Source organism: Vombatus ursinus, unplaced genomic scaffold, assembly GCF_900497805.2.
Source record: "Vombatus ursinus unplaced genomic scaffold, bare-nosed wombat genome assembly UNPS02009205.1, whole genome shotgun sequence".
Lineage (NCBI taxonomy): Eukaryota > Metazoa > Chordata > Mammalia > Diprotodontia > Vombatidae > Vombatus > Vombatus ursinus.
Window position 1 is genome coordinate 62,044,395 of NW_020948983.1, and position 25,934 is coordinate 62,070,328.

Genomic DNA, 25,934 nt, shown 5'->3' on the forward strand with positions numbered 1-25,934 from the left:
AGGAAAGGAAAGGAAAGGAAAGGAAAGGAAAGGAAAGGAAAGGAAAGAGGAAGGGAAAGGAAGGGAAAGGAAGGGAAAGGGGAAGAGGGAAGAGGAGGATGGGAGGGGGATGAGAGAGGAGGAATCTAAGGAGGTTGTTCATCAATTGAAGAAAAACTAAACAAATTGTGGTATATGAATGTAATGGAATATTACTGCTCCATAAGAAATAATACTAGAGACAGTTTCAGAGAATCCTGGGTAGTAGCCCTCTTAACTTGTACAGAGTGAAGTGAATAGAAGAACCCAGGAAAACAATTTATACAAGGAGAAGAGCAGTGTAAACAACTCTGAAAGAGTTAAGAACTGTGATCCATGCAATGAACAACCATATCACTAGGAGACCTGTGATAAAATGTGATACCCAATTCCTGGCAGAAGATGATGCACTCAAAGTACAGAAAGAAGCAAACACTTTTGGATATGACCCCAGTGTGGATTCATCTTGTGTGTGACTATGCTTATTTGCTGGGAGGGTTTTACTTTCTTCCTCTTAGTTTTTAATTGGGAATGGGGATGAGGGTTGGGGCAGGACTAGCAATAGTGGTATAAAAAGGGGGCCATTGAAACACTTATTTTAAATATATAGAAGAGAACAAAATGAAACTCAGAAGAAATCAGAGAGAAGCGGGATGGGTAATGTAATGGATAGGGTTTATTAGTACATCTTAAAAAAACAAGCAGTATGAAATGGAGATTCATGGTTTCATATACAATCCTCTTTTGCATTCTGGTGTGTGAAGTTTTGTGTGTGTGTTAGTTAAAAAATTTAAACTGGCTGAATAGACAAAATTCCATCTCCCACTTCCATGTCTTTGTACAAATGGTCCCCCATGTCTAGTTTACACTTCTTTCTTCAAAGTACAGTTCAAATGCCACCTGTTCTACATGAAGTCTTTTTCTGAGCTAAGTCCCTAACTATTTCCTTGAAATACCTTAGTTTTTACTTTCTTGTTTATATTATCACACCTTTCACCACCACCTCTAGCCCCAGTTGACTAGCTTCTGGGTTACGGGTTTATTTCAATTTTGTCTTGGTATTCAATGACTTATTTATAGTAGAAGTTTTTAAATTGTTTATTGAATTGAATTGAATCCATTCTGTAAAATGAGGGGGTTAGGCCAGATGATCTCTGGGGTCCTTTCTATCTTTAACATTCTATGATTCTATATTATTATGAAATGACTCCATGCCGGAAAACTAAAGATCTTTGTGTTGATAATCTTTTCTTATATAGCCAGACAAGTTTTGTTTTCATTTGTTTTGTAAAAACAAAACAAAAATCTTGGTGGATGGGTGATAATTCTCCCCTTAAGGAAATATTGTTTTTAGTCTTTTTTTTTTTTTTTTGTCGGGGAGAGGCACTGCTGGCAAGTTTATTGGATGGGTGTTTCAGTGAACTCCAAGCTCAGTACAAGAAGCAGATGACAAAGAAAAGTGGACAGCTCCTGGGCCCCACCTAGGTGGGACAGCAACCCCAAAGCCCCTTCCAAGCCCCAGCTTCTTCAGGGAGAGATTGTCAGGAAAAACTAACCCTACTTCTGAACCGTTCAGACCTTGGAGGGCCAGAAGCAGGTATGAGGGCCCTAAAAGGGAAGACTGTCTAGTCTAAATGGAAAGGGGAAGGACCCTCGGGGCTGGAGTCCTCTCCCCTCCCATTACTCTTCTTTCTTTACTCTATATTTTTTTATAGAAATTTGAAGATTTTTTCTACCTTGAAGATTATTTAGCAACTATGAAATAGCAGTTTTCTACTTATCTGCAAACCTCTTGAGAGTTCTAACCTATCTTTCCATCAATATTAATATTTAAAGTACCAGTCACTGGTGATGCCTCAAGTTTGCCATTAGTTTTATAAAACTGATTTGTGGTTTGTGGTGTATATGGTGGTGGTGTGTATGGCGGAATTAGGGGTGGGGGGAAGGGATGAAGTAAGATCTAAATAGACTTCACTGACCCAATTAAGCCTCAAGGCTAATAACAGTTTAGACCAGGGGAGGGGAACCTGTGGCCTCAAGGCCACATGTGGCCCTCTAGGTCCTCAAGTTAGACCCTTTGATTGAATCCAAACGTACAAGTTCCCCACTCCTGGTCTAGACACACACACACACACACACACACACCACTATTCCTTCTTTAAGTTCAGGCATGAAGCCAAGAGAAGGTCCCTTGTTTTTGCTTGTGGAAAGTAACCTTTGTTACTAAACCTTAGATACCTGACTATTTCTACAGTTTTGATTTATCTTTTATGACTAAACTATATGGTGATAAATGTCACTGAATGCAAATAGTTCAAAGACTGGAAATGTTAATTGCCTCCTTTAAAAGGGGCTACATAGCCAGGTGCCTAGATAAATTCCATAGGTCTCTTTCATGGAGGAGTAACTGTTAGACTTGGACATTACTGTTAAGGACCTTTAGAGTCTTCTTATCTCAACTTTTTTCTCAAGATATACACAAAGAATATAAATACCTGAATGGTTCCTAAAAGCAAAATTTGGGCCCTTAAATTGAATATGGGAGTGTCTTGTTTTTTAGTCTAGATGTTGTCAAATAAAAAATTTTTATTAAAAAGATAACTCACATTTCTTGAGTGCTTACCATTCAATTCAGTTTAATTCATCAAACTTTTCTTAAGTACTTACTATTTATAAGCACTGTGTTAAGTTCTGGATATCTGAGGATGAAATGAGACAGTTCCTGAGCTCAAAGAGCTTAGCAAAGGAGAGAAGACATGTATACAAATAACAATAACTCAAGTTAAAACATTATATATACATAAGTGAGGTCAGAGAGGCATGGAAGATTTGAGGAAGAAGAGATGACATATCTGGGGAAATAAGGTTTTATGAAAGAGCAGGGCTTTGAGGAAAAGGAAAAGTTTCAACAAGGGCCATTGGATACAAGAGTGTCTATTCCACTTATGGGGATAGTGCGCTCAAGGGCATGGAGACAGGAGAACAGCAATAACGTATAGTACATGAAAAACAAAACACAATGAGCCTGGAGTCTGGAACCACATTGTGGAGATCCTAGAATGTCAGGCTTAAAGAATTCATATTTTATCTGGTAAGCAGTGGGGTGTCACTGATGGCTTTGAAGTAGAGAAATAATTGGTAAGATTTGCACATTAGGAAAACTATTTTGACAGTAGAGTGAAAGATAGGTTGGAAAGAGAATATAGAAACATGGAGATCAAGTTAAGTGGCTTTGGCAGTAATCCTGGTGAGAGCTAATGAAGACCTGAACAAGAATGTTGGCAATATAAGTGAAGAAGAGACAGATGTGACAGATATTGTAAGGTAAAATTGGATTTTGTTGTTTGTTTGTTTGTTTTTGTAAGGTAAAATTGACAAGATTTGACAACTGATTGAACCTGAGGACTGAGAGAGAGGAAAAAGTTTTCAAATATTTCGAGATGTTTAGATCTAGAATACATTAGAAATATGGGACTGGAACTTGGGTGAAAGGGGATAGAGATTTAACAGTCATCTACATCGCATGATAATCAAAGAAAAAGAGTGTAAAGTAAGAAGTAAAAAGGGCTAAGGACAGAAGACCTATGATTTCATTGGTGTAGGGAGCTCCCAGTGAGGAAATTCTCTCTACCATCAATTTATCTTTTGCCAAGTATAATCTTATAGAATTGCCCAAGACTGAGAGATTAAGTGATTTGCCTAATGACACACACCTAGCCCATGTCAGACAGAAGGCCTTGAAGATTTAAACCTAAGATGGGCAGACTGTCTATTAAACTGCCTCTGAACAAACAGAAGAAAAAAAAATCTTATTTTCTGTCTTATAATTTGGAATTGACTTGAGGTATGTAGTGTATATTTGACAATACAAGATCATAGGATGGTAGATTTAGAGATGGAAGAGACTTCAGAGGCTGTCTAATCCAACAACATTTTACACACGAGGAACCTGAGGCCCAGAGAGATTGAGTCCCTGAATCAAAGTCACTAAAGAATAAAGTGGTAGAGTGAGGCCTCCAACCCAGGTTCTAGACTCCAAATCTAACATGTTTTCCAGTCCACCATGCTGCCTCTCATGCTTGAAGTCATTTCTATTTCAATCACTAAATTAGAATAGAAATAGTTTGGTTATGCCACAGGATAGGAACAGTACGTCAGTGATCTTGGTATTCCTTACAGTTTCCTAGAGACTAAATTAAATCAAATGATACTTTAGGAACAAAGTGAGTTGATTATATGGCCATTTCTTGGTGGAGTGAAAAATTCTTTCGTATAGCAAACATTGACCTCCTCATTTATCTTGTATATAAATTCTGATTTTCCTATGTAAGGTTTACTTAAATTGAAGTGTATCTACGGAAGTAGAAATATAAAATACTATTAAAAGCAAACTATTCACAGGGAAAAATAGAACAAATGTCAGGTTTTATTTTCTTTTTGTTAAATTTGGTCCAAAAAAAATGTTCTAACTTTGATTTCCTGGAAAAGAATTATTTATTGGGGAATGTTCCTTGCATATGACTTCCCGCAAAATAGTCACACCCATGATGAGGTTATCTGTAATATTAAAAACACAATCTTATGGCTAATTGCTAGAGAAGACATTTAAGAGAAGAGCAAAAACATAATTAAAATGCCTATTTAGGATGACAGTTGTGTAGACTGTTGTTCTACATTGTAGACAACCATCAGAGCTACTTTCAAAGCAGACTTTAAATGCCTGAAGAAGCTGGCACACTTGTGTGTCATCTTAAAATGATTATTCAACCATTCTCTGCATTATTCATGAATACATTTATTTAGTACTAATCTTACAGGATTACTGGGTTTTCTGTAAAAAAGTAACCAGCTCAATATTGCTATGTTCCTACTGCTGTTTTAAGAATTCTTGTCACCACAAGCAAAATCTGTAAAGTTAATTATCAACAAGTTTTTATACATATGATTACATACAAGACTTCAAATGACATTCATTTAAAATCTATCCTTTCCAGATGAAAGATGGAGACATTATTTCCCTATAAACTTCAAAACTATCCTCAGATGCAACACAACAATTAAAGGTTGTTCCTTTGAACTTAGGAATGGTATAGCCAATGAATTAGCTTAGCGTCAAGGAATGAAATCCTAAGACTATGTTAGGTGTGTTTCTCAGCATCAGTGTATAAAGTACTAAGCAGCCCGAATTAGAAAGAATCAGGTGAACATCATCCTGTCAGTCAAATCCAGAGATAAGTTAGGTTAAACATAGGAAATACTTTGAGCATCTTTAATTTCTTTCTGGTTAATCCTGTTTTCTACAAATGCTGATCAAAACCTCTCCATGTCAGCACAGTTTTTTTTTTTAAGACTTAAATACTAAAACTTAAATACATAATAAAAAAAGAAAAAGAAACATACTATAAATTTCAATATTAAAACTTAACTATAAAATAAGAAAAGAAAAAAACATGTCATATGTTTTCATCCAAAATATGTAGCAATAAATCTCCATTTCAAGAAAGCCTATATAATAAATACTATGCATTGTGTTGTTTTCTTTGCTTCCTTGTAAGTTTTCTTTTGTTCTCTGCTGTGCACTTTTTACTTTGTTCTTTTTTCCCCTCACCCCAGTAGGCTACAGTTAAGCATGGATATATTTATATATAGATATATACATACACATATACATATACATACATATATACATCAACATATGCTTTCCCTAAGAGATCGTACTCCTGATCTTTGTTTTTAATGTTTGTGTGCATCTCTTATTTCATATCCCTCCTGACTCCTCTACTTTACATCTACCTGCTACCTTGCCCTCCTATTACTTAACCTGCCCACCCACCCACCCACCCCTGCCAAGGATCTCTCTCTTATCCTCCCATTCCCATTAATCTAAACACTCTTCTATACCCCCCTTTAACTTATTCCCTCACCCTCCCATCTAAAGATCCCTCCCTTATGCTCTCCCCCTTTCCTATCCCCATAGCATTTTATTTCTTTCTAAATTTAGAAGACTTTTATACTCTTCTAGGTGTATATGTATTGTTCCTTCTTGAACCCATTCCCAATGAAAGTAGGTTTCCAGAACTAACAGCCCTCCTCCCCCATCTAATTCCTCTGTATTGGTTCTTCCTCCTGCACCTCATTTATATCAGATAATTACTCTTTTTAGCTCTTCCTCAATGTTTTTACTTTTTAAAGTCATATCACACTCAGGTCTGCCCCAATCTTACTAATAACAATCTTAGACATACGCTTTATATTTTACATACATAAAAAGTAAACAGTCCATCCTTACTAGGTCTCTTATAATTGATCATTGGTATGTACCTTATGTTTCTCTTGGCTCTTGTATGCCAAATCTTCTATTAATTTTAGGTTTTTGTTTTTATTTTTTTAACAAAGTCCTGAAAGGCTGACAATTCATTAAATATCCATTCTTTTTTTCACTGAGAATTATACTTAGTTTTGCTGGGTACGATATTTTTGACTGGAAGCCCAGGTCTTTTGCTCTTTGATATATGGAATTCTGAGACCTGCGGTCTTTTAATGTCACCACTGCTAGGTCTCATGTGATTCTAATTGTGACACCACCATATTTAAATTTGTTTTTCTTGTTGCTCATAACATTTTATACTTGAGCTGGGGGTTTCAGAATTTGACAATAATATTCTTGTGGGTTTTCCTTGTAGGATCTCTTTCAGATGGTGATAGGTGGGGTTTTTTTTCTATTTCTACTTTCCTCTCTTGTTCTAATGCTTCAGGACAATTTTCTTTAATTATTTCTTGTGTTATTGTATCAAGATTCATTTTTTGATCAGAGCCTTCAGGTAGTCTAATTATTCTTATGTTTTCTTTTCTTAATCTATTCTCCAGATCAGTTGTTTTTCTTATGAGATGTTTCACATTCTCTTCTATTTTTTCATTCTTTATATTTTGTTTTATTATTTCTTGATCTCTTGCTTCCCCTTGCCTAATTCAGATCTTCAAGGACTCATTTTCTTCCTTAAGATTCTGGATCTCCTTTTCTAATTGGTTGACTTTCTTTTCATAATCCAATTGTTTTTTTCTATTATTCTTAATTTTTTTTTTTTAGTTTTTCCTCAGTCTCTCTCATTTAATTTTTAATGTCTTTTTTAAGTTCTTCTATGAATTCTTTTTGGGCAGGTGATCATTTGACATTACTCTTTGGGGTAAAAGAGGGTTTCTTTGCTTTGGTATCCTCCTGTGAAGATGAACCCAGGTCTTCTCTATTCCCATAGTAACTCTTCATGGTTGGATTTTCTCTCCTTTGCCCGTGCATTTTTTTGTAGCAGTTTTTGTAATCACCTCTAGTCTTATGGTATGGGGGATGGTACCTCTGCCCTCAGATTTTCCTTCAGTTCTCCCTTCTGGCCTGGAACTGAAACCAAGACCTCCAGCGTCCTGTAAGTGCCCACAGCCAGTGACATCCCAGCCTCACTGCTTCTGCATTCACTGGACATGTGCTGGTTTTTCTCGCCTCTGACAGTTTTTGCAGCACAGCTGGGTCTGGCATTCCTTGTCAGCAGAGGTTCCCTCAATCTTCCCTGGCTCTGATGCCCAATTCTCCTCACTGTCCCAGGGGTAAACGTTCCTGAGACTGGGGCTGAGGCAGCCTCCCAACCCAGCTAACCCTAGGGCTTGCCACTTGTTGTTTAACCAGTCCCTAACCTGGAGGTGTTTACTCTTCACAGGGGCTAAAACTCCTCCTGGAATTTTTCTTCAGATCTCCAGTTGTCCCAGGAGGACCATAGTTCTGCCCCTACTCTTACTTATTTTTACCACTATGTTTGCCCTGAGGTGCTATTTTATCTCTTTTGTTGGGGGGGAATATTGGAGCTTGGAATTTTCTGACCTACTCTGCCATCTTCCCAGAATCCTCTCCCATGTCACCACAGTTTAATGAGTGTCTATAGATGGAAGGAAGGAAGGAAGGAAAGAGGGAGGGAGGGAAGGAAGGAAGGAAAAAAGGAAGGAGAGGAAAGAGAGAAAAGAAAGAAGGGAGGGAAGGAGAGAGGAAAGAAGGGAAGGAAGAAGAAAAAAGAGAGAAAGAAAAAAGAGGGAGGAAGGAACAAAGGAAGGAAGGAAATTCTGTGGTCAAGCTTCATCTCTGAACTTAGTGAGGTCAGTATTTGCACAATAGGCATACAGTTCGTTGCCCAGTCCATACTTTCCACATGATTAGACCTTTCAAAGTTTGTGCTCTACAGGCATAGCTTTGGAAACCACTAAATGGCTTCTGTCCAATGATAAGGCATTACAGGAAGGTTTTAGTAAAACATATGCAAATAATCCTGAAAACTATGATACTGGAGGACTGGGATACCATTAAATTAGACGGCAAGTAGTTCTAACCCTAATTACAAATAACCTCAGGGATGTAGCTAGACATAGCCAATTAAGAATTACTTCAGAGTACTTAGCAAGAGAATAAATAAGGTTGTAACAATGCCCCTTATGCAACCTTACTTTCTATAGCTCATGGAGGAGGCCTAAAATCTCTCTATGTTTTCCACAATCAAAATATCATCTTTGAAAGGCAGATGTACTTGGTCTGTCTTTAACCAAAGCAAAACAGAGTTCAGATATGAAGTTATGAACAAGATCTCTTACTTCCTGTCTACCAAGGAAATGGTTGCTTTGATCTTGAGTCCCATCTCGTGAGTCATTCCTGCTCCCGGCTTCGGTGAGCTTGTGTCCCTGAGTCCCCAGCCAAACCCCATGCATGCAATCTCTGTACATCTAGCTACTGCTCCAGGCAGTGGCCACAGTGGGTGGGTGGTTCACTGAGAGTAAAAACTGTGTGTTATACTACTTTGAATTCTCCTAGGTGCTTGGCACAGTGCCTTTTGCAAAGTAGGGGTTCAGTATGTAGGTTGATTCATTAAAGGTAAAGTGCCTGAAGTTTTCTGTTTCAAAACAATGCCCTAAGATCCATCCCAGTACCACCTCAGGCAAAAGATAATTGGACTTTCAGTGTTGGAGTTTAACAATGAAATTGTTCACATAATGTAATACATTTAAAATGTCATGGTTGAGTTATAAAGAAAAACATCTTGGAAGGACTTAAGTACTCTGATCAATGCAATGGCCACCCATGATTCCAGAGTACTGGTGATGAAGAATGTTGTGATGGCCCAAAGGTGCAGACTGAGACATATATTTTTACACATGGTCAGGGTGGGAATTTGTTTTGCATTTGCTTGCCTGTGAATATTTGTTACAAGGTTGTTGAGTTTTGGAGTATGTGTGTGTGTGTATGTATGTATGTGTGTGTGTGTGTGTGTGTGTGTGTTTATTCAATAAAAGGAGAGGAAGGGAAGGAAAGAAAATAAATGTTCATTGGGGAAAAAAAAATTAATGGCTGATTGTTAATGTCAACTTTCTTCCACATATATTTTCAGGTTCATGTCTGATTCATGTCAGGGCAGTACAAGTTAGAGCCTGGGGTGGAAATCAGTTTATTAGCAGGATTCCAGAGCCAGGACTGCTGCCAGTTTTGTCCCTTACAAAGATATTCTGGGTGTCAACTTCCTCAGAGTTGGCAGGAATCAAGCTATCTCTTGAATTCTTCCTGCTGATTCTGGGAACTTTAAACAGAAACCTGGCCAACTCCTGACCAAAATCGAAATACCAGAGAAATCCCTTGAAAAACAAGCCCAAACTGGGACAGCATGAAGCAGTTTTAAGCAGTGAAAATAAAACAACACAAGAAAACCAAATCAGAGGAAATCCTGTTTCCAAAGAAATTAAATACACATACCTTGGCTATTTCAATGAGTTGCTCATAAAGAGCAGGGTGTTTTCAACAGGTTTCTCTTTAGTCTCTTTGGAGGGATGTTCCCTCCCATCTAATGATATCTGGCATCTTTAAGGCAAATGGAGCAGGAAAGATATGTGAGCAGGATTGGCAACAAAATTAAGATTTTGTTTGGCTTCAATGTCACATCCTGGAGTCTGCGGCATGGCTGAGGGAGTGAGCTTGGGATGTTGGAATTGGATACACCATTCATAGGCTGACTCTGTGACAGAGCTCATCCTCTCTCAACCCCCTTCTCTGATATACATCATGTCCCAAACACTGGAACAGAACAATCCCCTGACCTTGGAACCACAGAGATATCTTGGAAACTGTTACTCACCTCCCCCATAGGATGGTGGGGTCATAAATCATAGATTTAGAGCCGGGACTATCCAGTGCAAGCCTCTTATCTTACAAATATGGAAACTGAGGCCCAGAAAGATTAAGTGATTTTCCCAAAATTGCAAGTAGTAAATACCAGAGCCAGGATTCAAACCCAGATCTTCTGACTCCAAAGACAACCCTCTTTCCACCATACCATGTCTCCCCAGTCATCTGTTTGAGGGTGTGGCCAGGTACACACTTACAAGGAAGGCACAAAGTAGGAATTAGGCATCCCAAACCTCAAAGAGTACACTGTTACTCCACTCCCATAAACTTTATCTGGCCTTTGCTTCCAAACACCCCCCCCACTCATTGTGCTTTGTGTGTGCCATTTTTAGCCATTTGAAAGAAACACCAGCACTGATCTTCAACAAGACCTTTATTTAGTAATTTACTCCTAGGTTCAAGTGGAATCCATCAAGATTCATCTCTGGGACTTGGCACCCAGTCATATTTGCCCACCTGAATAGTCACTGCTCTATGCTAGCATTCAGGCCCACAGCTCCCTTTTCTTCACCATAAAAATGTCAGATTAGAGCATCAAAGATTTAGAGCTGGGAAGAACCTTAGCAGTTGTCTAGTCTAACTCCTTTACTGAGTCACAGATTTTTGAGCTAGAAGGGATTTCAGAGACTATTTGACAAATGAGGAAACTGAGTCCTAGAAAGGTTAAATGACTTGTCCTCGTCACACAGGCAACGAGTGGCAAAGTTTATAATCAAAGCCAGATCTTCTGACTCCGAATCCAACATTCTTTCCACTGTACCCCACTCTCTCTGTCTTTCTCCCTTTTAGCATCCCCTTTCTTCTATTCTACCTGCACATTCCCCTTTTACTCATATTGCCAGATCCTCCTGCCAGTGTAAATGACCAAATATATTTACACTAAGTCATTAGTGACTTAATGTATACCCTTCCTCAGGAGAAACTAAATTGGTCTCCCTGCTTCTATTCTCTCCCTTCTGCAATCCTTCCCTCATAGCTGTGAAACTGATATTACTCTATCACAGATTTAACCCTGTCACTCCTCTATTCAAAGATCTTCAGTGGCTCCCATTTGTCTTTAGGATAAAAAGCAACATCTTCAGCATAACACTTAAAACGCCCCAAAACATTTTTCCAGTCTTATTTCATATTACTTCCCTTTATGTGCTCTTTTGTTTTTTAAATTAAACTGTTCTTTGTATACAACATTCCATCACCTTACTCCATATCTTTGCTCAGGTGGTGGCCCTCCAAGGCTTCCATATTTTAGTAAGCTCCTTTAAAGCACAACTCATATGTCACTTCCTGCACAAGACCTTTCATGATTCTCCCCTTTCTCTCCAATTGTTAGTGTGATCTTCTTGAAATTATCTTGAATTTATTTATTAGTATACATGTTATAGTTTCCCAAGTAAATGTAAGTTAACTGAGAACAGGGAAAGTTCTTTTTTTTTTTTTAATTTCCAGTGCCTTATGTATACTAGGTGTTTAATAAGTGGGTGTTAAATTGAATGCAATGCTTAATCCCAATAAGTTACTAATTAATGATAGAATTTCAGAAATTTGTGAAGAGAATATTTTAGGAGGAGGATTTTGTTAGTGCCCTTCCACAAAACATACTCCATCCATTCTTCCTACACTTAAGGCTGACTCTGTGAGAGAGTACAACAAGAGATGCAAAGACAGTATACCTGCAGGGCAAGTATGCATCATACCACACTGATGATGCAGAAAGAAGGGACTAATTGTCAGATTCCCCAACACTGGCCCTTGATGTACTGGGAAATTGAGGCAATCAACAGGTGTGAGGGAAAATCCTGCATCTGGGGAGAAATTTATATCTTCCAAATTTGGATCTAAGAAAATATGTCAAATTCAATATGTCCCAAACAGAACGCTTTATCTTTTCCCAAAATATATCCTTTTTCCTAACTTCTCTATTCCTCTTGAAGGTACTACCATTGTTCAAGTCAGCCAGGTTGGCAACCTAGGAATCATCATCCTTAACTCTTTTTTTATGGGGGGATGGGGAAATGAGAGGTAATATAGTCAGTAAAATAATAAATAAGCATCTTACAAGACATTCTTTTTTTTTTTAAGGGAATTGGGGTTAAGTGACTTGCCCAGGGTCACACAGCTAGTAAGTGTCAAGTGTTTGGTTTGAGGCCGGATTTGAACTCAGGTCCCCCTGACTTCAAGCCCAGTGCTCTTTCCACTGCGCCACCTACCTGGCCCGTAAGACATTCTTTACTGTTGACTCTTCCTTAGTCCCCATATCTAATCAGTTGCCAAGTCTTGATTTTTCTACCTCTGCAACAGCCCTGCAATCTTCCCCTTTCTCTCCACTCTCCACTCACTTATCCACACCCTAGTTCAGATCTACTCTCACCTGACTTGGCTTGGGGGACTGCAATGGTCTCCTAAACATTCTAACTCCGTTCTCTTTCCTCTCCAATCCATCTTCCACATAGCTAAGCAAATCAGATCCCTAAAAGATATATATTACCATGCCATCCCCTTGTTCAAGAAATTCTAGTGACATCTACTTTCCTCTAAATAAGAGGTTCTTAACCTGAGGTCTGTGAACTTGCTTTATTAATATTTTGATAACCATATTTCAATATAATTTATTTCCTTTATTATTATACATATTTTATCTTGTGTTCTTAAAACATATTCTGAAAAGAGGTACATAAATTTATTTCACAGACTGCTAAAGGAGTCCAAAATATTTAAAAATTAAGAACCCTCTGCTCTAAAATAAAATCTTCATCCTTAGAGGAAAATTTCTATTTCTAAACATTTTCATTGGCAAAAGAGAGAAAGAGTAGATTGATGAATTGGGCATACAACTAAAAAAAACCCTAGAAGACCAACATATTTAAAAAATCCAACATCAAAATAGAAATTCTGAAAATCAAAGAAGAGATTAACAAAATTGAAAGAAAAAAAGCACATTGAATTGGCAAGTAAGACTATTAGCTGGTTGTTTGAAGAAAAAAAAAACAAAATAGATAACTCTGTAGCTAGTCAGATTAGAGAAAATATAGAGGAAAACCAAATTGCCAATATCCAAAAAAGAAAAGAGGGGAAATAACAACAAATGAAGAATAAAGGAAATTATTTGAAACATTTGCCCAATTATATGCAAAAAACCTGACAACTTAAATGAAAGAAATGCCAAATCACAAAAATACAAACTACCCAAGAAATAGCATGTTTAAATAACTCAATTTCAAGTTTTTGTTGGAGTAGATATGTGGGAACTTGGAAACTTATCTCTGTTTTCCAGGCCTCGAGGTCACAGGTTCCCTACCCCTAGTGTAGACAGTCATCTTAGCCAGAAGTCCCCATAATCCAGTCTCTGAAGAAGAAACCAAACAAGGAATGAGTTCCCCAGGGATAAAAACCCCAGAACCAGATGAATTTAAAAGTGAATTCTATCAAACATTGAAAGAAAAATGAATTCCAACATTACAGACACATTGTAAAAATAGAAAAGAAAGTATCTTGTCAAATTCCTTCTATGATACAAATAGAGTCTTGAAAGATAAACCTAAGAAAGACAAAAAAGGGAAAGGAAACTACAAACCAATATCCCTAATCATTATCTATGCAAGATTTTAAAATAAAACATTAACAAAGAGGCTAGCATTGCATATGTTAAAAAGTATAAACTGTGTGAGGCAGCTAGGTGGCACAGTGGATAGAGTACCAGCCCTGGAGTCACAAGAACTGAGTTCAAATGCGGCCTCAGACACATGATACATACTAGCTGTGTGACCCTAAGCAAGTCACTTCACCTCAATTGTCTCACCAAAAAAAAAAAAGGAAAAAAAGTACTAAAAAGTATTGTATTAAATGGACCTTTCCTTAATATGATAGATAGCTATCTTAAGCCAAAAACCAGTATTATATATAATAGAGATGAACTAGAGGCCTTTCCCAATAAGATTAGGTGATAAAACAAGGTTGCCCATTATCATCACTATTATTTGACATAGTGCTAAAAATTCTAGCTATAGTAATAAGACAAAAAAAATGACAAGAATAAACATGGGCAAAGAAGATACAAAATGATTGCTTTTGCTGATGACATAATATTGTACATAACCTAGAGAACCAACTAAAATTAATTGAAAGAATTAATAATTTCTACAAAATAGTAGAATGTGACTAATAGAACAGAAAAGGTACATAACAAACAGAAGGGATGTGGGGAAAATGAGACATTAATGCATTGCTGGTAGGGTTGTGAATTAATTCAATCATTCTGTAGAGCAATTTGAAACTATGCCCAAAGAACTATAAAACTATGCATATCCTTTGACCTAGCAATACCACTACTAGGTCTGTATCCCAAAAGAGATTAAAAAAAAAAACAAAAAGGAAAAAGACCTATGTATTTATATTTTCTGGGAGCAAAGAATTGGAAATTGAGGGAATGCTCATCTATTGGGGAATGGCTGAACAAGTTGTGGTATGTGATTGTGATGGAATGCTATTGTACTATAAGAAATGATGAGCAGGATGCTCTCACAAAAACCTGGAAAAACTTGTATGGGCTGATGCAAAGCAAAATGTACTGTGTACAAAATGACAGCAATATTGTAAGATGGTCAGCTATGAATGACTTAGCTTTTCTGAGCAATACAATGATCCAAGACAACTCTGAAGGACTTATGATGAAAAATGCTATATATTCTCAGAGAAAGAACTGATGGTGTCTGAATACAGATTGAAGCATACTTTTTTTTAACTTTCTTTATTTTTCCTTGAAGTTTTTTTTGTCTGTTTTCTTTTACAACAGGACTATTATGGATATGTTTTGCATGACTACACATGTATAACCTATATTGAATTGCTTGCCTTCTCAACGAGGGGTGAGGAGAGGAAGAAAGGGAGAAAATTTGGAACTCAAACTTTTAAAAATGAATATTAAAAATTGTTTTACCTATAACTGGGGTCAAATAAAATACTAATAAAATGGTAGGATACAGGATAAACCCACACAAATCATTAGCCTTCCTATATATTACCTACAAAATCTGTCAGGAAAAAATAGAAAGAGAAATTCCAGTCAAAATAACCACAATATGTGTAAAATATTTAGGTGCATATAAAAAAGTGCGTATAAGGAACTATATGAAAACAATCACAAAACACTGTAAATAGAAACAGAAACAGACCGAAGTGAGTGGAGAAATATACATTGTTCATGATTGGATATAATAAAAATGACAATATTACTGAAGTTAATTTACTTAATCAATGACATATTACTCAATCTACCAAAGGATTACTTTATAGGGATAGAAAAATAATAATAGAAATTCATTTGGAAGGACAAAAGGTCAAGAAATTCAAGGGAAATATTGAAAAAGAGTGGAAATGAGGGGGACCTAGCAATACTAAATCTCAAACAATATTACAGATCAGTAATCATTGCAACTACTTGCTATCGGTTAAAATCAATTTTTTAAGTTGATCAATGAAATAAATTTGGTACACAACATACAAAATCACATTGTTTCAAATACAATAAAATCAAGTAGTGATTCCATACTTAGGATATAGTGTAAGATCCCATGTTCAAAATTAGTCAACTCCTCAATTAGATTGTTTAATTTCCTCCCCCTTGTTGTTAAATCATGTTTGACTCTTTGTGACCCTATTTGGGGTTTTCTTGGCAAAGATACCATTTCCTTCCCCAGCTCATTTTATAGATGAGGAAACTGAGGCAAATGGAGTTAAGTGACTTTCACAAGGTCACACAGCTAGTAAGTATTTGAGGGCACATTTGAACTCGTGAAGAGGAGTCTTCCTGACTCCAGGCCTGGCACTCTATCCACTGTGCCACCTAGCTGTCCTTCCCTGCCCCTAGGCAGAACTTACATTTTTATAGCATAATATAAAATTCCTGAAGAACTTTATATCCTAAGTATAATATATGATATATATAATATATCTATATGATATATCATAAATATATAATTATGTCATAATATAATATAGTATAAGTATATAATATTTGTAGTATATATTATAAAATAATAAAATAGTATATATCATAGAATAATGTAAAATTTTTGAAAAAAAATCTCAGTTTTTGTCTTTGTTCCCATAGAACTCACCTCACTGACTTAAGCATACACATCAAGCACCTATAACTACATTGGTATGTTAACTCCCTCTGTCAAGGCAGATTGCAACAAACTGCATAAAAATTAACATCTTAGAGGTTTGCTTAAGGTTCAGAGAGGTTAACTAACTTTCCCAAGCTTACACAATCTTTAGCTGTTAGAAGATGGATCAGAACCCAGGTTTCCTCATTCTGAGCTTACCACTTTGTCTACTACCTCATGCTGCCTTGCACTTAGTAGGTACTTTATGCATGTTTGTTGAAATGAATGAAATAAAATCTTTCAGTAACCCCCACAGCAAATAGCACTCAATAGAAAGCACTCAATAAATGTTTGTTGATTAGTGGGTTAATTAACTGCTATGTCTTGGGAAGTCTTCTGTACAGTCTGTATATATGGGAGACTGGCATTTCACCTTAAATTAATTATGGGATGTCTAGAATGAAGGGGAAGAAAAGGGATAGGCAGGTTCATTGTAAGGGTCCTTCAAAGCCTAGGGCTTACTCTATATTATTGAAGACCTTTTTAGAATTGAAAATATAGATAGATTGTTAATGGGAGGATTCTGTATATCATTGTTAAAATATTGGTCCAGAATTTAAATCTTGCTGTAGGTATCTCAGGTCAAGTTTATTGCTATGTTCATACTTACCTAACCATTCTGAGTAAGCATCTACTTCACTTCTAAACTTCATTCTCAGGACATAGCAGGGATCAACCCTTCCTTCAGAGCCAATCCTCTGAGTGACATTTCATTTCTTCCTTCATTCACAGTCTGTCAAGTGTCCAAGATGGTAGCAGACACCCGGCGATCACCTGAGGCACTTAGCTTAGCAGGGATGTGTTTGTTCCCTTGATCTTAACTATTTATACAATCCATTTAAGCTTCTTGATGCATACTTCACGGATTTTGATTAAACAATTTGCAGAACAAAAGTTGAAATGTTACAGCCCTATCCTACAGCAGTTAAGCCTCTTACCCATGATGTTACTACTGAATACTTCCTTGAAATAAGAAAGTTAAGTGGTGGAAAGGAGGGCTAGTAAATAAGGTTGTGAATAGATCTCTTTTAGTTTTAGACCAGTGTAGTGCCAATCAAAATGGCTATTCAAAGGTTCATTATGAACAAAGTCATCTCCCTTTCCTCTCTATGTTATATTTATTCTGTATTCATGAGAAAAGCATCCCCACCCCCCCGCCCCACTACATTGTAAGTTTCTCAAGGACTGGAACTCTCTTTTGCTTTTCTTCATAATCTCAGTGCTTAGCACAGTACCTGGCACATAGTAGGTGCTTGATAATATTTATTGACTGACTGACAACCTCAAAGTTACTAAATCATGCATAATTTGACTTAATAATACCACTACCAAGAAGTCAGAAAAAGAGGAAAACAATCCCATATATACAAAAGTAATCATAGCATCTTTTTTCGCAGTGTGAAAAAACTGGATAATAAGGAATTACCAGAGAAATGAGGAAATGACTGAACAAATTAAGGTATATGATTATAATTGAATGTTGTTTGATGTTCACCCTTCATTTTGGAAGAAGACTATGACATCATGGGGTGATGTCTTGACTTGTGAGTGAATGGATTTGTGAGGCAAAATTGCACAAAGTTGTTAGCCTCACTCTCACTTCTAGAGTCATTGAAGTCCGGTGGCAAGGCAAAAGTCAAGACAATCAGCGATGCAGTTGATGACCTTGGTGTCTTCAATGTCTGACCAAGTTCTAAGTGCTCCACAGTGACTGCTTCAGCTACCTTCATGGCCATTGGAATAAATTATTCTTATCTGCCCACTATCTTCCACCAGGGGAAGTCTACATATGCTTGGGGTAAACATCCCCCTAACTTACATGGACAGGTTTGAGGCCTGTTGGTTACCCTGGTTTAGCCCATTTGCCAAGAAAGTTTTACTAGGGTGTAGCTACTGCACATGCTATAGCTTCTTGGAGCCACGGGTGAGAGTTGGATGGAGGTGGACACCAAAGATGGATGAGCAGCCCTGAAAAGGCCTCAGCAAGCCATCATACCAGAGGTGCTAGTGCTCCCCGAACATACCCCTTATAGTATTATAACTGAATACCGTTATGCTATAAGAGATTATAAATGAGATAGTTTTAGAAGGGAAGACTTCTATGGACTGATTTAGAGTGAAATGAGCAGAACCAGGGGTGTAATTTATACAATTTATTTTGCTATAATCTGATATATATGTTCCCCAAAAACATTGAGTTATGCAAAATCATGCAATTAAAAACCATGGGGCTTATGGAGGAAATGGGCTCAGGGTTACAATGCTCAAACATATCTTCAGTGACATAGTAAAAAAAAGATAGAGGCCTAATAAAAAATTAGCACAGTTGTATATATATATAAGAAATAATATAATAAATATAATATACATATAATATAATAACATATTATAATATAATATACGTATGAGAAATAATACAATAAATAGTGGCTGCCCATGGTGGAAGGGGTGGGGGTGGTCAGCAGCATGGGCTAGCCTTCTTCTACCCACAGCTTCTCTTGTGCTAGAAAATATATAATAAATATGGCATTTTACCAAGATGAGAATTTGTCTTGCTTAACTATACATATTTACTTACAAGGGGTTTTCTTTTTTTTTTCTTTTTCAGTAGAAGACAAAAGAGGAAGGAAGGAAAAACTAAATGCTTGATAATTGAAAAAAAAATTGCACTTTTTTTTAAAGAGAGACTCACAGTTGGTGATACAACTCCAAGTTTATAAACTGCTACATGAGATCCATTGTGCATCATTTTCATTGAGGAAAAGTAGTTTTAAGCATATTAAGAAATATAAATAACTGAATTTATAGACTAATGTTATAGCTGTCCATTACCTAGACTATAGATAATAGTGTTGTCAAAATAGTATCAGAAGTGCACCTCAGTACTTGGCATTAGATTAAAATGTAATTGGGAAATATTTAACAAAATAAGTAAAAATACAATAGAGCATAGATAATGTAACATTTAGAAACTAAGTTACTTTGAGGCCTGAGGGATCCTTACACGTGAATTAGAGGCCTTCATTTCTATTTAAGTTTGATACCATCCATCTAGATGGAATTCAAACTTTTCAGCCCAGGATTCAAGTCCCTTCACAGTCTGGGACAATCTCCCTTTCCAGTTTTATCTATGACAAATGCTATAATCATACAATCTACTTCAATAAACATTTAAAAAACACAAACTACGTCACATTAAGGCACTGTAGTGAGTATCGAAGGCATGAAGAAAAAACACAAAACAAAATAGTCTTTGGCCTTAAGAAGCTCATTTCTACTGCCACAGGTACTCAGATAAGTAATACAGGAAGAAGAAAGAACACTAAGGTAAGTGGATATGGAAAGTCTTCATTAGTTCTTTTGTTTGTTTGTTTTTTGCGAGGCAGTTGGAGTTAAATGACTTGTCCAGGGTCACAGAGCTAGTATCAAGTGTGTGAGGCCAGATTTGAACTAAGGTCCTTCTGACTCCAAGGCTGGTACGCTATCCACTGCACTGCCAAGCTGCCCCCCTCCCCCACCTTTCTGTACTTAGATTGGTCCTTTCTTTCTTTTTTCCTTTTTTTTTTTTAAGGGCAATTGCGGTTAAGTGACTTGCCCAGGGTCACACAGCTAGTAAGGGTTAAGTGTTTGATCTGAGGCTGGATTTGAATTCAGGTCCTCCTCACTTTAGGGTCAGTGATCTATCCACTGCGCCACCTAGCTGCCCCCTAAGACTCACCCTTTCATAGCCTACATAGATAGTTGGCAGAATTTTATTGATAGGATCATAGATAGATAGGATAATAGATCAGAGCTAGACGGGAACTTAGAATTCCTTACAATATCTGCTTTCTAAGCTTCCTTCTCTGCTTTGATACTGCCATTACCAGTTCAGTCCCTCATCATCTCTCAACTAGACTATCGTAATAGCTTTCAGGTTGGGCTCCCTGTCTTAACTCTCTTCCTACTCCAGTCTATCCTTCATAGCTGCTGAAGTGATTTTCCTAAAGCGCAGGTCTGACCAATGATTCCCTTCCCCTACTCAATAAACTCCCTATTATCTTCAGGATCAAATATAAAAATTCTCTTTTTTGCTTTTAAAGCCCTTCACAATTTGATCTCTTTCTGCTTGTCCAGTCTTTTTATACCTTACTTCCCTCCATGCATTCTACAACCCAACCACATTGGCTTCCCCACTCATTCTTTAATACAACATAGCATCTACTGACTCTTTACTTTTCACTAGCCCATCCCCTATGCCTGGAATGCTCTCTCTGTCTCTCTATCTCTGTCTCTGTCTGTCTGTCTCGGTCTGTCTGCCTCTCTCCGTTTCTCTCTCTGTCTCTGTCTCTTTCTCTCTCTCTCTTTCTCTCTTCTAGTCTTAGTCTCCTAGCTTCCTTCACAACCCAATTAAAATATTACCTTATGCAAGAAGCTTTTCTTGGTTCCCCTGCCTTCTCTCTGTTGGTTATCTCTGATTTATCTGTATATATTTTGTTTATACATATTTATTTTCATGTTGTCTCCCCCATTAAAGTGTGAGCTTAAATCCTTCAGGGTAAAACCTATTTCTGCATTTCTTTGTATCTCTAACATTGAGCATAGTGCCTGACATGTAGTAGGTGTTTAATAAATGCTTACTGACTTTCTTTAGAACAGAGAGTGAGCACAGTTGTACCCCAGCACTCGTGTGCCCAGTAGCTTTCCATAATTCTTATATAATGCAAACCCAGTTGAAGGGCAAGACTCATGTCTTTATACATCTCATATTTCCCCACAGCACATAGACAGAGCTGGGCATACAGTGACTGCTCACTAAATACTTGTTGAATCAAACTGCATTGAATTTAAACTGGGCTGGATTGAATTCTGCATTAAGAATGTATGCATGCTAACATGAGTATAAGCCACTCACTGCAGAGAAAACAGTTCAGTTTGCTCAGGTTGAGTAAAAACCAGCTAGTCTAGTTTTTAATTCCTAACTTTCATATTTCTTTGATACATTCAAATTTGATACATTCCAAAAAAGGCAGCTTTTTAGCTCCTGTCTTTACATTTTAAAATATGAAGCCAATATTTTCTCCAGCATGAGCTTTTATGATTTTTCATATTTTTGTTAAAGTATCAGGGCCTGCCTTTCAGGGCTTCCACTTTCCCTTTTTCTATCCCATAAACCTCATCCATGACTATACCTCATTGCTCTGAAATGGCTGTCAGTGCATCTCTGCTAAGTTTGTGTTAATTTATCTCCAACTGGTTTAAAGTATGAGCCTTTCCAGGGGTATTTGTATCATTTTAGGGGGCTTTTGAAGATACAAAACCTTTGAAAATGTAGTTATTCTTTCTTTTGAAATCTTTGTTACAAGGGATGACTTACTGGGTATGAGAGGGGAAGGGGATATTTAGCAATGAATATGCCATATAAAAACAATGATATCAATAAAAACAATATAGAAGATAACATATACATTTTTTAAATGGAGCTATGGTGGTGGAACAATAGGCATTATTAAAATTGAGACAGACCAGACAAGCAGGGTTTGGGGGTAGGAGTAGTGATAATTTTGGGAAATGAGTCCTTCTGAGCACCCTTTAAATCACACTGAATGTGTGGTACATTCCTGTAATCCCTGTTAGTAGGGAGGTTGAGGCTGGGGAATCCCTTGAACTCTTGAGTTCTGAGCTGTGATAGGGCTAAAGTTAATTGGGTTCCACACTAAGTATGGCACCATATAGTGAGCCCTTAGGAATAAGGGACCACCAGGCTGCATAAAGAGGGGCCGGGTCGTCCCAGGTCAGAAATGGAGAAAGTCAAAGCTTCTTTGCATTACTGGTGGGGCTGGGCTGCTGAATTTCCAAACTGGAGGTGATGGGAGGCTCCACATACTCATACATACACACACACACACACACACACACACACACACACACACACACACACACGAGTAAGCCTGCACAACTTGTGGCCTCTCCATTTTTCACCGCCACCCAAAATCCTTTGGTGAGCGGCAGGTTGTGTAGGCCTGCACTAGAGGGTGGCATTCCCTCCTTACTTTCACTTAATAGAGTCCCTCCCTTCCTTTGAAACAGAGTTCAAGTACCACCTTCTACATGAAGCCTTTCCCTGTACACAAGTCCTAGTGCTCTCCCTCCGACTATCTTGTACTTAACAATTTTGTATATATTTGTATTTATTCAATTTATATAATATGCTTCATCTATCTCTTTATCTATTTATCTCTCTGTCTCTCTGTCTCTGTCTCCCTCTTTACTTGTTGTTCCCTCCCACCCCCACCCATTTGAATGTAAGCCTCTTGCAAGGGAGAACTATTTTAATTCTTTGTACTTCTATCCTCAGCACCTAGTCCGGTGCCTGGCACATAGTGGGCACTTAACAAGTACTTGTTGGTTGATTGTCTATTCATAAAGCTAAATTGCAGCTTTTTATATAGGACAGCAGTCTACTCATAAAAAGTTTAATCTTTGAAACACCACTTTTCCTCTTTGAGGGGTGGAGATAGAAATTGAGTAGATGAAGGAAATCTCTAAAGATCAAACTGAAGGACATCTGACTCCATTGAAATCATGGCCATTTCAATGACTAAATAGTTTTCTTTTCAAAAGATAACATTATCATTAATGGTTGTGGAATTAAACCAGTTGGACCATGGATTTGATTTATCACATCATACTAAGGCCTAAAGGTTTCAGTAGATGATGATAACTATTATTCATATTTTCATATAGGTCTCTTGAATCTGTCTCCCTTCACTGCATCCACATAGCTACCACTTTTATTTTTTTTTAATTTTTCGGCAATTGGGGTTAAGTGACTTGCCCAGGGTCACACAGCTAGTAAGTGTCAAGTGTTTGGTCTGAGGCCAGATTTGAACTCAGGTCCTCCTGACTTCAGGGCCGATGCTCTGTCCACTGTGCCACCTAACTGCCCCCAGCTACCACCTTTATTTAGGCTATCATCACTTCATGCTTTGTGATTATTCTCTCTGCATCCAGTCTCTCCCTTTCTAATCCATACTCCACATAGCTGCAAGGATTCCTAAAGCACAGATAACCATGTCAATCTCTGGCTTAGGAAGCATCTTCAGTGGCTCCCTAGTGCCTCTAAAATAAGTTAAAAAAAAAACAAAACCTCCTGTGTTTGTCACTTAAAGTCCTTCACAATCAAGCCTATATTCTCAGACTGATTTCTTATTTCTCCCCTCACATTTCAGTCACACTTAGCTTTTTTGCTTTTTACAATGCCTGGCTTTCCATCTCCACCTCTGTACCTTTGCTCAAGCTGTGCCCCCTATCCCTGAAACATTCTCTCTTTTCACAGCTGCCTCTTGTTATTTCTAACTCTTTTCAAGACTCAATTCAAGTGCCACATCTTTCCCAATCCCTCCAGTTATTAGTGTTTTCCCCACCAAAATTACTTTTCACTTAATCTATGTGTTGTTTTCTTCCAATAGAATGCAAACTCCCTAGAAGGTTTCATTTTTTTTTTGGTCTCCGTATCCCCAAGGTCAAGCAGAGTGCCTTATGCATTATAGTCACATAGTAGTCTCTTGTTGGGTGTGATGTGTCCACAGTTTCTTTCCTGGGCTTTTTATGTGCTATATTAGTGCTTGATTCCCTGGTGGTAGAAGGGTCTAGGAAGTTTGTGTCAATAAAGCCATTGAAGTATAGTCCATGCTTCATTTATAATATTGTCATTATTCTGAGACTCTGTCTCCATTACTCTAAAGGCATACTTGGGGTATCCAGATGTAAGAGGAACCACTTGGGCAGAATCTAAGTTGGTAGAGAAAAGAAAAGGAGGCAGTTGGCCAGAGCAGTATCCCTGGCTCTGGATCTAATTTACTCTCCATTTCTTTTTAACCTTTCCTATTCCAGATGTGAAAGAAAGTAATTGCTTCTCAACAATTTGCATCTGAGTATGATATAATGGGGGGGGGGGGTGTTGCATTTAGAACCAGAAGACCTGGGTTCAAATTCTGGCTTTACTATTTGCTACCTATTTCATCATGGGAAAACCACTTAACCACTCTAATCTTTGGCCATCATTATGCAAGTTTAAAGGGTTTAGCTGAAATAGAGATTTTGTATATATGTAGCGTTAATAGAAAATTCTAATAACCCTGCAAAAATATCATAAATTCATGAAAAGCTAGAGCTATAATATGCCATAGTCCAATCTTCTGATTTTATACATGAGGAAACTGAGGCCCAGAAAGATTATAGGTGCTTAGTAAGTATTTATTGGACTGCATGAGGTAGGAAATAACCAGCCTAAAGTCAGTCAGCATTAAGCACTTACTATATATGTGTCACGCATTATACCAAGTGATGAGAATTCAAATAAAACAGAAAAGAGAGTTACTACCCTCAAGGAGCTTACATTCTAATGAAGGAAGACAATACATAAAAGGTCACAAAACTGGTAGATCCCTTGATAGAACCCTGGTTCCCTGATTCCCGACCCAGTACTTTTTCTATTATACTGTGTTACCTAGAGTAGACAGTGGCTTAGTTGGTATGATTTCAGTGAGCCCACAAGGCCTAGGTGTTCTACAATATCTTCTTACAATGCCTGTCTGAGGCCTAGAATTCTATTTTCAGAATTTTTAAAACTGTAATTTAATTTAATTTTTTAATTTTAAAATTTCCTTTTAATTTAAGGCTTTGGTCTCTCTGAAGACAGAAGTTTCCCTGAGATGGGTAATAATTTTAGCTATTATCACTCATTCATACTTCAGTTGTGAATGAAAGCTCTAAAAGTGTATGTTCATTAGGGGAAACAGAGAAAGAATATTTGGGTAGGTGGGGAGGTATAGAGTGAAGGAGATAGAGAAACTTTAAACCCTTCAGTCTCAAAACACTAATAAAAGCTGCTCTGGTAAAAACAATCTCTACATTTCCAATGCCCTGAACTATTTAGTTTCCAGGATACCTACCTTGTCCAAATATTCAGTTAATGTCAGGAGCCACCTTAGTAGAACTGAGAAGCAGCCTGGTGTAATAGAAGTAGTACTTCATTTGGAGCAAGAAGTTTGTTGTTGTTCAGTCTTTTTCCAGGTGTGTCTGACTGTTCATGACCCTATCTGGGGTTTTCTTGGCAAAGATACTGGAATGGTTTGCCATTTACTTCTCCAGCTCATTTTGCAAATGAGGAACCTGGGCAAACTGGGTTAAATGATTTGCCCAGGGTCACACAGCTAGTAAATATCTGAGACCAGATTTGAACTCAGGAAGATGAGTCTTCCTGACTCCAGGCCAAGCACTCTACCCACTGGCGGAGCAAGACGAGGGTTCAGGTCTTGAGTTTGCTTTTTGCTACCTGTTTGGCCATGAGAAAGTCACTTAACCTAGGCCTCAGTTTCTTCAACTGTAAAATGAGGCAAATAAACTAGGCTCAAAGATATTTTCCAGTTTTAAATCTTTGATCCTATCCTAATTGGTTTATAGTTCTTTGTTGTGATTATGCGCTAATGGCGACAGGGAGGAGCTTCCCAAATTCACTCCCACTGCTTGCCAGCACTCTTGGGATCCAGCATTCCATGGGATGA

The 25,934-nt window shown here is 37.5% G+C and overlaps 1 protein-coding gene across 1 annotated transcript in view; it reads right to left on the reverse strand.

Annotated features, from left to right (window-relative positions):
• The window catches only part of UACA (uveal autoantigen with coiled-coil domains and ankyrin repeats), a 141,113-nt gene extending 115,649 nt beyond the window's left edge, over positions 1 to 25,464 (reverse strand). Inside the window, exon 1 of the mRNA XM_027851714.1 lies at positions 25,323 to 25,464. The gene's annotated coding sequence lies outside the window, so the exon portion shown is untranslated. The remainder of the gene's footprint in view (positions 1 to 25,322) is intronic.
• Positions 25,465 to 25,934: the final 470 nt, after the last annotated feature.